Source organism: Euprymna scolopes, chromosome 46, assembly GCF_053919585.1.
Source record: "Euprymna scolopes isolate OS-2025 chromosome 46, ASM5391958v1, whole genome shotgun sequence".
NCBI classification, from domain to species: Eukaryota; Metazoa; Mollusca; class Cephalopoda; order Sepiida; family Sepiolidae; genus Euprymna; species Euprymna scolopes.
Genome location: NC_136527.1, coordinates 138,760,867 through 138,776,381, shown reverse-complemented (window position 1 = coordinate 138,776,381; position 15,515 = coordinate 138,760,867). Strand labels below are relative to the sequence as shown.

At 24.0% G+C, this 15,515-nt stretch overlaps 1 long non-coding RNA gene across 1 annotated transcript in view; it reads left to right on the top strand.

Moving 5' to 3' along the window:
* Positions 1-15,515, top strand: part of LOC145271433 (uncharacterized) — a 42,492-nt gene that overhangs the window by 22,243 nt on the left and 4,734 nt on the right. The gene's annotated exons all lie outside the window — the stretch shown is intronic.

The following is a 15,515-nucleotide window of genomic DNA, read 5'->3' as shown; positions in this document are numbered from 1 at the left end:
CATATTCATTTGAAAATAAAAAATGAAACAACGTATTCATTTGAAAATAAAAAATGAAACAACGTATTCATTTGAAAATAAAAAATGAAACAACATATTCATTTGAAAATAAAAAATGAAACAACATATTCATTTGAAAATAAAAAATGAAACAATGTATTCATTTGAAAATAAAAAATGAAACAACATATTCATTTGAAAATAAAAAATGAAACAACATATTCATTTGAAAATTAAAAATGAAACAACGTATTCATTTGAAAATTAAAAATGAAACAACATATTCATTTGAAAATAAAAAATGAAACAATGTATTCATTTGAAAATAAAAAATGAAACAACAAATTCATTTGAAAATAAATAAATTAAACAAATTCATTTGAAAATAAAACATGAAACAACATATTCATTTGAAAATAAAAAATGAAACAACATATTCATTTGAAAATAAAACATGAAACAACATATTCATTTGAAAATAAAACATGAAACAACATATTCATTTGAAAATAAAACATGAAACAACATATTCATTTGAAAATAAAAAATGAAACAACATATTCATTTGAAAATAAAAAATGAAACAACATATTCATTTGAAAATAAAAAATGAAACAACATATTCATTTGAAAATAAAACATGAAACAACGTATTCATTTGAAAATAAAAAATGAAACAACGTATTCATTTGAAAATAAAAAATGAAACAACATATTCATTTGAAAATAAAAAATGAAACAACAAATTCATTTGAAAATAAAAAATGAAACAACATATTCATTTGAAAATAAAACATGAAACAACATATTCATTTGAAAATAAAACATGAAACAACGTATTCATTTGAAAATAAAAAATGAAACAACGTATTCATTTGAAAATAAAAAATGAAACAACATATTCATTTGAAAATAAAAAATGAAACAACAAATTCATTTGAAAATAAAAAATGAAACAACATATTCATTTGAAAATAAAACATGAAACAACATATTCATTTGAAAATAAAAAATGAAACAACATATTCATTTGAAAATAAAAAATGAAACAACATATTCATTTGAAAATAAAAAATGAAACAACATATTCATTTGAAAATAAAAAATGAAACAATGTATTCATTTGAAAATAAAAAATGAAACAACATATTCATTTGAAAATAAATAAATTAAACAAATTCATTTGAAAATAAAACATGAAACAACATATTCATTTGAAAATAAAAAATGAAACAACAAATTCATTTGAAAATAAAACATGAAACAACATATTCATTTGAAAATAAAAAATGAAACAACATATTCATTTGAAAACAAAACATGAAACAACATATTCATTTGAAAATAAAAAATGAAACAACATATTCATTTGAAAACAAAACATGAAACAACATATTCATTTGAAAATAAAACATGAAACAACATATTCATTTGAAAACAAAACATGAAACAACTAATTCAATAAAAAATAAATAAAACAACATATTCATTTGAAAATAAAAAATGAAACAACGTATTCATTTGAAAATAAAAAATGAAACAACGTATTCATTTGAAAATAAAACATGAAACAACATATTCATTTGAAAACAAAACATGAAACAACATATTCATTTGAAAATAAAACATGAAACAACATATTCATTTGAAAACAAAACATGAAACAACATATTCATTTGAAAATAAAACATGAAACAACATATTCATTTGAAAATAAAACATGAAACAACATATTCATTTGAAAACAAAACATGAAACAACATATTCATTTGAAAATAAAACATGAAACAACATATTCATTTGAAAACAAAACATGAAACAACTAATTCAATAAAAAATAAATAAAACAACATATTCATTTGAAAATAAATAATGAAACAACATGTTCATTTAAAAATAAAAGTGAAAAACATATTAATTTAAAAAAAATAAATGAAACAACATATTCATTTGAAAATAAAAAATGAAACAACATATTCATTTGAAAATAATAAATGAAACAACATATTCATTTGAAAATAAAACATGAAACAACAAATTCATTTGTAAATAAAACATGAAACAACTAATTCAATAAAAAATAAATGAAACAACATATTAATTATAAAATAAAAAATGAAACAACATATTCATTTGAAAATAAAAAATGAAACAACATATTCATTTGAAAATAAAAAATGAAACAACATATACATTTTAAAATAAAAAATGAAACAACAAATTCATTTGAAAATAAAAAATGAAACAACATATTCATTTGAAAATAAAAAATGAAACAACATATTCATTTGAAAATAAAAAATGAAACAACATATTCATTTGAAAATAAAAAATGAAACAACGTATTCATTTGAAAATAAAAGTGAAAAACATATTAATTTTAAAAAAATAAATGAAACAACATATTCATTTGAAAATAATAAATTAAACAACAAATTCATTTGAAAATCAAAAATGAAACAAAATATTTATTTGAAAATAAATAAATTAAAAAACAAATTCATTTGAAAATAAAAAATGAAACAACATATACATTTGAACATAAAAAAGTGAAACAACATATTCGTTTGAAAATAAAACATGAAACAACATATTTGCAAACAAAAAAAATGAAACGAAACAACATATTCATTTGAAAATAAAACATGAAACAACATATTCATTTGAAAATAAAACATGAAACAACATATTCATTTGAAAATAAAACATGAAACAACGTATTCATTTGAAAATAAAAACTGAAACAACATATACATTTGAACATAAAAATGAAACAACATATTTGCAAACAAAAAAATGAAACGAAACAACATATTCATTTGAAAATAAAACATGAAACAACATTCATCTCTATATAAATAAAATGAACTCATTTTTTCCCGTCTGATTTTGACGTTAATAGGATTAAACATCAAGATATTTAATTCAAATATAATATGCACAAATGGCAGAACAATATCTGAGGTGTGTTATAGGCTTATTATTTCTCAAATTCCTCGATAATCTTAGATTTCTATACTTTTTCTGCTGAGAAGTCACAGCCAAAATCGGTTAAGATCAATGGAAGTGGTAAATATTTTCTCTCTAATAAATTCCTCCTCCCCCTGCCACTACTTAACACCATTTGGGAATCGTTCACAAGGAACAGTTGAGAAGAGAACACCAGTTCGGCTTCGTAGTTCTTTCATGTGAAGTTATTTAAAATCACTAAACTAAGCTGCAGTGCTCTGTGGCGTAGTGGTTAGCGTGCTGGACAATTCACATTATATTTTCACGTTCGCGCCGACCTACCGTAGTCGTTTTCTTTTTTGTTTTTTTTCCTAAATAACTGGAATGGACTTTTCTTGGTTAACGTTGCAGATGTTTTTTGTTTTTTTTTTCACACTTTATTTTCCTACTTTTACTCATGACTCTGGGTTTGATCCTTCCTACTTACCTACCATAACATTTTTAAAACTCCCCCACCCGTCCCGGAAACAAACACTCGGCAACGCCGGGTACCCCCGCTAGTTTAAAAATCAAAAAATCAAACCACATATTCATTTGAAAATAAGACAATAAAACAACATATTCATTTGACAATAAAAAATGAAACAAAAATTCATTTAAAAATAAAAAATGAACCAACATATTCATTTGAAAATAAAACATGAAACAACTAATTCAATAAAAAATAAATGAAACAACATATTCATTTTAAAATAAAAAATGAAACAACATATTCATTTGAAAATAAAAAATGAAACAACGTATTCATTTGAAAATAAAACATGAAACAACATATTCATTTGAAAATAAAACAGGAAACAACAAATTCATTTGAAAATAAAACATGAAACAACATATTCATTTGAAAATAAAACAGGAAACAACAAATTCATTTGAAAATAAAAAATGAAACAACATATTCATTTGAAAATAAAAAATGAAACAACAAATTCATTTGAAAATAAAAAATGAAACAACATATTCATTTGAAAATAAAAAATGAAACAACAAATTCATTTGAAAATAAAAAATGAAACAACAAATTCATTTGAAAATAAAACATGAAACAACATATTCATTTGAAAATAAAACATGAAACAACAAATTCATTTGAAAATAAAAAATGAAACAACAAATTCATTTGAAAATAAAACATGAAACAACAAATTCATTTGAAAATAAAAAATGAAACAACAAATTCATTTGAAAATAAAACATGAAACAACAAATTCATTTGAAAATAAAACATGAAACAACAAATTCATTTTAAAATAAAAAATGAAACAACATATTCATTTGAAAATAAAAAAATGAAACAACATATTCATTTGAAAATAAAACATGAAACAACAAATTCATTTGAAAATAAAACATGAAACAACAAATTCATTTGAAAATAAAACATGAAACAACATATTCATTTGAAAATAAAAAATGAAACAACATATTCATTTGAAAATAAAAATGAAACAAACAATTCATTTGAAAATAAAAAATGAAACAACATATTCATTTGAAAATAAAAAATGAAACAACATATTCATTTGAAAATAAAACATGAAACAACATATTCATTTGAAAATAAAAAATGAAACAACATATTCATTTGAAAATAAAAAATGAAACAACAAATTCATTTGAAAATAAAACATGAAACAACAAATTCATTTGAAAATAAAAAATAAAACAACATATTCATTTGTAAATAAAACATGAAACAACATATTCATTTGAAAATAAAAACTAAAACAACATATTCATTTGTAAATAAAACATGAAACAACATATTCATTTGAAAATAAAAACTAAAACAACATATTCATTTGTAAATAAAACATGAAACAACATATTCATTTGAAAATAAAACATGAAACAACATATTCATTTGTAAATAAAACATGAAATAACTAATTCAATAAAAAAAAAATGAAACAACGTATTCATTTGAAAATAAAACATGAAACAACATATTCATTTGAAAATAAAAAATGAAACAACAAATTCATTCGAAAATAAAAAATGAAACAACATATTCATTTGAAAATAAAACATGAAACAACATATTCATTTGTAAATAAAACATGAAACAACATATTCATTTGAAAATAAAAACTAAAACAACATATTCATTTGTAAATAAAACATGAAACAACATATTCATTTGAAAATAAAAACTAAAACAACATATTCATTTGTAAATAAAACATGAAACAACAAATTCATTTGTAAATAAAACATGAAACAACATATTCATTTGAAAATAAAACATGAAACAACATATTCATTTGAAAATAAAACATGAAACAACATATTCATTTGTAAATAAAACATGAAACAACATATTCATTTGTAAATAAAACATGAAACAACATATTCATTTGAAAATAAAAAATGAAACAACATATTCATTTGAAAATAAAACATGAAACAACATATTCATTTGTAAATAAAACATGAAACAACATATTCATTTGAAAATAAAACATGAAACAACATATTCATTTGAAAATAAAACATGAAACAACATATTCATTTGAAAATAAAACATGAAACAACGTATTCATTTGAAAATAAAACATGAAACAACAAATTCATTTGAAAATAAAAAATGAAACAACATATTCATTTGTAAATAAAACATGAAACAACATATTCATTTGAAAATAAAACATGAAACAACGTATTCATTTGAAAATAAAACATGAAACAACAAATTCATTTGAAAATAAAACATGAAACAACATATTCATTTGAAAATAAAACATGAAACAACATATTCATTTGAAAATAAAAACTAAAACAACATATTCATTTGAAAATAAAAACTAAAACAACATATTCATTTGTAAATAAAACATGAAACAACATATTCATTTGAAAATAAAAAATGAAACAACAAATTCATTTGAAAATAAAAACTAAAACAACATATTCATTTGTAAATAAAACATGAAACAACATATTCATTTGAAAATAAAACATGAAACAACATATTCATTTGAAAACAAAACATGAAACAACTAATTCAATAAAAAATAAATAAAACAACATATTCATTTGAAAATAAAAAATGAAACAACGTATTCATTTGAAAATAAAAAATGAAACAACGTATTCATTTGAAAATAAAACATGAAACAACATATTCATTTGAAAACAAAACATGAAACAACATATTCATTTGAAAATAAAACATGAAACAACATATTCATTTGAAAACAAAACATGAAACAACATATTCATTTGAAAATAAAACATGAAACAACATATTCATTTGAAAATAAAACATGAAACAACATATTCATTTGAAAACAAAACATGAAACAACATATTCATTTGAAAATAAAACATGAAACAACATATTCATTTGAAAACAAAACATGAAACAACTAATTCAATAAAAAATAAATAAAACAACATATTCATTTGAAAATAAATAATGAAACAACATGTTCATTTAAAAATAAAAGTGAAAAACATATTAATTTAAAAAAAATAAATGAAACAACATATTCATTTGAAAATAAAAAATGAAACAACATATTCATTTGAAAATAATAAATGAAACAACATATTCATTTGAAAATAAAACATGAAACAACAAATTCATTTGTAAATAAAACATGAAACAACTAATTCAATAAAAAATAAATGAAACAACATATTAATTATAAAATAAAAAATGAAACAACATATTCATTTGAAAATAAAAAATGAAACAACATATTCATTTGAAAATAAAAAATGAAACAACATATACATTTTAAAATAAAAAATGAAACAACAAATTCATTTGAAAATAAAAAATGAAACAACATATTCATTTGAAAATAAAAAATGAAACAACATATTCATTTGAAAATAAAAAATGAAACAACATATTCATTTGAAAATAAAAAATGAAACAACGTATTCATTTGAAAATAAAAGTGAAAAACATATTAATTTTAAAAAAATAAATGAAACAACATATTCATTTGAAAATAATAAATTAAACAACAAATTCATTTGAAAATCAAAAATGAAACAAAATATTTATTTGAAAATAAATAAATTAAAAAACAAATTCATTTGAAAATAAAAAATGAAACAACATATACATTTGAACATAAAAAAGTGAAACAACATATTCGTTTGAAAATAAAACATGAAACAACATATTTGCAAACAAAAAAAATGAAACGAAACAACATATTCATTTGAAAATAAAACATGAAACAACATATTCATTTGAAAATAAAACATGAAACAACATATTCATTTGAAAATAAAACATGAAACAACGTATTCATTTGAAAATAAAAACTGAAACAACATATACATTTGAACATAAAAATGAAACAACATATTTGCAAACAAAAAAATGAAACGAAACAACATATTCATTTGAAAATAAAACATGAAACAACATTCATCTCTATATAAATAAAATGAACTCATTTTTTCCCGTCTGATTTTGACGTTAATAGGATTAAACATCAAGATATTTAATTCAAATATAATATGCACAAATGGCAGAACAATATCTGAGGTGTGTTATAGGCTTATTATTTCTCAAATTCCTCGATAATCTTAGATTTCTATACTTTTTCTGCTGAGAAGTCACAGCCAAAATCGGTTAAGATCAATGGAAGTGGTAAATATTTTCTCTCTAATAAATTCCTCCTCCCCCTGCCACTACTTAACACCATTTGGGAATCGTTCACAAGGAACAGTTGAGAAGAGAACACCAGTTCGGCTTCGTAGTTCTTTCATGTGAAGTTATTTAAAATCACTAAACTAAGCTGCAGTGCTCTGTGGCGTAGTGGTTAGCGTGCTGGACAATTCACATTATATTTTCACGTTCGCGCCGACCTACCGTAGTCGTTTTCTTTTTTGTTTTTTTTCCTAAATAACTGGAATGGACTTTTCTTGGTTAACGTTGCAGATGTTTTTTGTTTTTTTTTTCACACTTTATTTTCCTACTTTTACTCATGACTCTGGGTTTGATCCTTCCTACTTACCTACCATAACATTTTTAAAACTCCCCCACCCGTCCCGGAAACAAACACTCGGCAACGCCGGGTACCCCCGCTAGTTTAAAAATCAAAAAATCAAACCACATATTCATTTGAAAATAAGACAATAAAACAACATATTCATTTGACAATAAAAAATGAAACAAAAATTCATTTAAAAATAAAAAATGAACCAACATATTCATTTGAAAATAAAACATGAAACAACTAATTCAATAAAAAATAAATGAAACAACATATTCATTTTAAAATAAAAAATGAAACAACATATTCATTTGAAAATAAAAAATGAAACAACGTATTCATTTGAAAATAAAACATGAAACAACATATTCATTTGAAAATAAAACAGGAAACAACAAATTCATTTGAAAATAAAACATGAAACAACATATTCATTTGAAAATAAAACAGGAAACAACAAATTCATTTGAAAATAAAAAATGAAACAACATATTCATTTGAAAATAAAAAATGAAACAACAAATTCATTTGAAAATAAAAAATGAAACAACATATTCATTTGAAAATAAAAAATGAAACAACAAATTCATTTGAAAATAAAAAATGAAACAACAAATTCATTTGAAAATAAAACATGAAACAACATATTCATTTGAAAATAAAACATGAAACAACAAATTCATTTGAAAATAAAAAATGAAACAACAAATTCATTTGAAAATAAAACATGAAACAACAAATTCATTTGAAAATAAAAAATGAAACAACAAATTCATTTGAAAATAAAACATGAAACAACAAATTCATTTGAAAATAAAACATGAAACAACAAATTCATTTTAAAATAAAAAATGAAACAACATATTCATTTGAAAATAAAAAAATGAAACAACATATTCATTTGAAAATAAAACATGAAACAACAAATTCATTTGAAAATAAAACATGAAACAACAAATTCATTTGAAAATAAAACATGAAACAACATATTCATTTGAAAATAAAAAATGAAACAACATATTCATTTGAAAATAAAAATGAAACAAACAATTCATTTGAAAATAAAAAATGAAACAACATATTCATTTGAAAATAAAAAATGAAACAACATATTCATTTGAAAATAAAACATGAAACAACATATTCATTTGAAAATAAAAAATGAAACAACATATTCATTTGAAAATAAAAAATGAAACAACAAATTCATTTGAAAATAAAACATGAAACAACAAATTCATTTGAAAATAAAAAATAAAACAACATATTCATTTGTAAATAAAACATGAAACAACATATTCATTTGAAAATAAAAACTAAAACAACATATTCATTTGTAAATAAAACATGAAACAACATATTCATTTGAAAATAAAAACTAAAACAACATATTCATTTGTAAATAAAACATGAAACAACATATTCATTTGAAAATAAAACATGAAACAACATATTCATTTGTAAATAAAACATGAAATAACTAATTCAATAAAAAAAAAATGAAACAACGTATTCATTTGAAAATAAAACATGAAACAACATATTCATTTGAAAATAAAAAATGAAACAACAAATTCATTCGAAAATAAAAAATGAAACAACATATTCATTTGAAAATAAAACATGAAACAACATATTCATTTGTAAATAAAACATGAAACAACATATTCATTTGAAAATAAAAACTAAAACAACATATTCATTTGTAAATAAAACATGAAACAACATATTCATTTGAAAATAAAAACTAAAACAACATATTCATTTGTAAATAAAACATGAAACAACAAATTCATTTGTAAATAAAACATGAAACAACATATTCATTTGAAAATAAAACATGAAACAACATATTCATTTGAAAATAAAACATGAAACAACATATTCATTTGTAAATAAAACATGAAACAACATATTCATTTGTAAATAAAACATGAAACAACATATTCATTTGAAAATAAAAAATGAAACAACATATTCATTTGAAAATAAAACATGAAACAACATATTCATTTGTAAATAAAACATGAAACAACATATTCATTTGAAAATAAAACATGAAACAACATATTCATTTGAAAATAAAACATGAAACAACATATTCATTTGAAAATAAAACATGAAACAACGTATTCATTTGAAAATAAAACATGAAACAACAAATTCATTTGAAAATAAAAAATGAAACAACATATTCATTTGTAAATAAAACATGAAACAACATATTCATTTGAAAATAAAACATGAAACAACGTATTCATTTGAAAATAAAACATGAAACAACAAATTCATTTGAAAATAAAACATGAAACAACATATTCATTTGAAAATAAAACATGAAACAACATATTCATTTGAAAATAAAAACTAAAACAACATATTCATTTGAAAATAAAAACTAAAACAACATATTCATTTGTAAATAAAACATGAAACAACATATTCATTTGAAAATAAAAAATGAAACAACAAATTCATTTGAAAATAAAAACTAAAACAACATATTCATTTGTAAATAAAACATGAAACAACATATTCATTTGAAAATAAAAAATGAAACAACATATTCATTTGAAAATAAAAACTAAAACAACATATTCATTTGAAAATAAAACATGAAACAACTAATTCAATAAAAAAAAAATGAAACAACGTATTCATTTGAAAATAAAAAATGAAACAACATATACATTTGAACATAAAAATGAAACAACATATTTGCAAACAAAAAAATGAAACGAAACAACATATTCGTTTGAAAATAAAACATGAAACAACATTCATCTCTATATAAATAAAATGAACTCATTTTTTCCCGTCTGATTTTGACGTTAATAGGATTAAACATAAAGATATTTAATTCAAATATAATATGCACAAATGGCAGAACAATATCTGAGGTGTGTTATAGGCTTATTATTTCTCAAATTCCTCGATAATCTTAGATTTCTATACTTTTTCTGCTGAGAAGTCACGGCCAAAATCGGTTAAGATCAATGGAAGTGGTAAATATTTTCTCTCTAATAAATTCCTCCTCCCCCTGCCACCACTTAACACCGTTTGGGAATCGTTCGCAAGGAACAGTTGAGAAGAGAACACCGGTTCGGCTTGGTAGTTCTTTCATGTGAAGTTATTTAAAATCACTCAACTAAGCTGCAGTGCTCTGTGGCGTAGTGGTTAGCGTGCTGGACAATTCACATTATATTTTCACGTTCGCGCCGACCTACCGTAGTCGTTTTTTTTTTTTGTTTTTTTTCCTAAATAACTGGAATGGACTTTTCTTGGTGGCCGAACTGTTAATGTTGCAGATGTTTTTTTGTTTTTGTTTTTTTTTTCACACTTTATTTTCCTACTTTTACTCATGACTCCGGGTTTGATCCTTCCTACTTACCTACCATAACATTTTTAAAACTCCCCCACTCGTCCCGGAAACAAACACTCGGGCAACGCCGAGTACCCCCGTTAGTTTAAAAATAAAAAAATCAAACCATATATTCATTTGAAAATAAGACAATAAAACAACATATTCATTTGACAATAAAAAATGAAACAAAAATTCATTTAAAAATAAAAAATGAACCAACATATTCATTTGAAAATGGAAAATGAAACAACAAATTTATTTGAAAATAAAAAATGATACAACAAATTCATTTGAAAATAATACAGCTGTTTGATAATTAACCACTTTATCTGCTTTCACAACAGTGTCGATGGATTTGTATTTGACTACCTCACTTGGAATTTTACATTTAATAATAGCATTAAGTTCATGCAAGAATAGCTCAGTCAAATGGAATTCTTATAATTTGAATATCTGCAAAAACCTTTTAAACTAACTATTCTTTTGATGAAATAAAATTACAGAAATTACAGAAGTTAAAAGTCAAAGAATTTTGCCCTTAACTCTGATCAGCTGGCACTTTTTCGTACCCAATTTCCCACAAGTGATGCAAAAGTTTTTGTGCGGATCGAGCAGTCTGCAACTGGACATACATATTTTGAGTTAAGTTTAATGTCTTCACATGGAACAAAAAAGTAGAGTATTTGAGGCAAGCATTTATTTCATCTGCTGGTGTTGATTGAAGAATAACAGGTAACATTTGTCTGAAATCTCCTGCAAGCAATATTACTGCATTCCCAAATGGTCTGACATTGCCACGCAAATCTTGCAAGGATCGACCAAGAGCCTCGTGATTTTTTGCGTACCATTGTGCATTCATCCTAAACAATAAGTTTGCATTTCTACAATATTTTTCCCCATATTGGATGTTTTGGAGATGTCGAACATGAGAGTTTTGAAAAATTGAATGTTTTAAAGTAGAATAAATAATTCTTCTACTTGGCAGCAAGGTTGCAGATATTCCTCATGCAGCAAAGGCTAAGGCTATGTCATTTTGTTACCAAATGGCTGCCAAAATCAATTTAATTAGAAAGGTTTTACCAGTTACTTCTGGTGCTGTTCAAGGTAGCAGTAATTTCCAAATAACTTCTATTCTCACAGTCAGTAAATTAGGTGACTAAAATAGGATTTATCCATGTTTTGACAATGCCTTATTCACTAATTAATTGAGGAGACTAAAATAGGATGAGGGATTAGAGATGGACAGATAGAGAGGAAGATATATAGATAGGAAAGAGAAAGTGAGAGGAAAATAGAGAACGAGAAGGAGATAGAGAGATAAAGGGATTGATAGATAAACAGAGAGAGGGGGGAGTTAGAAACAGAGAGGGATGAAACAGAGGAAAGGAGAGAGATAGAGGGAGTTAGAGAGAGAAACGGGCTCAAAGAGAGATGGAGAGGGTGATATAGAGAGAAAGATAGATTGAGAGAGGGAAAGGGAGAGATGGATAGAGAGATATATTAAGAGAGAGGGGAGAGAAACAGAAGGTGAACTACACTTCACCGTTTGTTTCCTCGTTCAGTAGAGAAGAAATCTTTCGAGACTGAGGCAATTTTAATGTTTTGTTATTATCCAGAGTACCCCTTTTTGGGGGGAGGGACTAGATTTTCCTCACATTAGAAACCGACCGTGTTATCTGTACTTTCACTTAACAAATTAATAAAAGAAAAACATATTGTAAAATTTGAAGTTAACATGAAAATACTATTTTAAAAAATAGCACGATAACATAAGTGCCACTTTAGGTACTCCTTGGGCATTGAGTTCCATGGCGACCAGCATAATTATTTAATGGTCGCTCCCTTAGCCCCCCCTAGTCAAGGCTAATGCATGCGCACATAGCATTTTTTTATTTACTGACGTTGGCTTAGTAACTAAACGATTTATTGACAATTTCGTAACCCTTAAACGCATGCCGGAAGATTTAAATTGGTTCATTAATAATGTAAAAAAAAAAGTTTTATTCAACACAAAACCAAAAACACATATTAATGATAAATGATTTATTATTCTATTCATTGAAATTTACTAATTTTTAAATAAAAATGTAAAAAAAAAGTTTAAAAAAATAGTTGCTTATGTGCGCATAAAAAACTTGTTTTTTTTTGTTTGTTTTTTTTTAGATTAGGTCCACCTTATAATCACCCCCAACCTCCTCATCTTAAGAACAGCTTCCGGAATAAACACCACTTTTGGAGGGGGGGGCTATTTGTAAAATTTAACTGATATTTGTTGTCAGCATACCCACCCGAAAATACTATTAAAAAAAAAAAGGAGGGGTTCAGTGCCCATGGCAGAGAAGTAGATTTATTTATCAATAAAAGTTGCGGAGAAGTAAATTTATTTATCAATGAAAGTCGTCATTTAAAAAAGAAAATTGTGGAGGTGGACCTAAATGTAAATATTTACCCAAAAAATTATCCCGAAGTTTATTACAAGAACGTTTTGTTTGCGCACTATTCAACAATTTGTTCATCCGCGCATGTAAATTAAAAAATATTTGTAAAAGTGAGAAGTTATCAGTAAATGATTTAGTTATTTTTTTAATTAATTTATTTATTTATTTTTTTACATTAGGCCCACCTCCACAAATGTTAAGAACGGCTTTCAGAATAAACACCCTCAACCTCTCCATTTTAACAACGGATTTCGGAATAAACACCATTGGGGGGGGATATTTAAAAAAAAAAAGTCGATAAAAGTCGTCATTTAAAAAGAAATTTAAAATCAAATGTTTGTAAAAGTGAGAAATTATTAATTAATGTTTAGTAACATTTTTCGGTGCTAATGCAGAGAGTGATCCGCGCTATTTTTTAAATCATACTTCCACGTTTAATTAAAGTTTTATCATGTTTTTTTTTATTCAATTGCAAGGTTAAAGTACAGAATAGGTACAAAACACCCTCCCCTCCCCATGTTAAGAATGTCTTTTTAAATAATAACGTTATTATTCCAGCATGGATCATTCTCTGCATGAGTACCCATTTTTCTTTTAATATTCATAAACAGTAAAACTTTTTTCAAAATAAATAAATAAATAAATGTTTGTAAATGTGACAAATAATCGTTTAGTAACGGCAACGTCAGTAAATAAAATATGTGCGGGGTGGGGTGGGGGACTAAGGGAGCAACTATTATTTTTTTCTGCTGGTCGCCATGGAACTCAACGCCCAAGGAGTACCAAAATGTAATTTTTTTGTCAAATAAATTTCAAGCAATTTTTGCAATAAATAATAGATAGCAACTTCGTTAATTTTACGACTCGCTCCAGCATATTATAAACACCCTAACTTCCCCATGTTAAAACGGCTTTCGGAATGAACACCTCCAACCTCCCCATATTAAGAATGGCTTTCGAGGTTTATGGAAGGGCGTTTTTTTTAACATGGGGAGGTTAGGGTGTTTATAATACATTGAGGCATGTCGTAAAAATGAAACAGTTTAGAAAAAGTTAAAACAAACTTTTTTATGTAAACAATGCTGTGAAAAGAAACTAAACAATTAAAATGTAATGTTTCATGAGTAAAAAGCCTTAACATAAATAAAGGAATTTAAAATTAAAAAATTGGTAAGTACATAAATGAATTTAAATTTTTAAAATATGGGATTAGTTTTTATTTGTGTGTGTGCTAATGCAGAGAGTGATCCGTGCTATTTTTTTAAAATCGTATTTCCACATTTAATTAAAGTTTTCTGATATGTTTTTATTCAATTGTAAGGTTAAAGTACAGAACAGGTACAAAACACCCTGCGTTCCCCATGTTAAGAATGGCTTTTTAAATAATAACGTTATTATTTCAGCACGATTTCAGCAGGGATCACTCTCTGCATGAGTAAGTTTGTTTTTTTTTTACTCGTAATTCGAGAGTAGTTGAAACGGAAGTTACCAGAAATAAAACCGGGCAAGTCTCGCAGAAACGACTTCGAAAAATATTTATATTTTATTTAATATTTTAATAATTCGCGAGGTAAATTTATTTTAATGACATAAAAACATCCCTCGACTCTAAAGATGGGTTGTCTAAAAATTTCAAATAAATTGGTAACGTAAGAATATTGTTTTATTCACTTTTAACGAACCAAATTTACATTTTTATATATATAGATATATGTATAATGAGATCAAAAGAATTATAATATT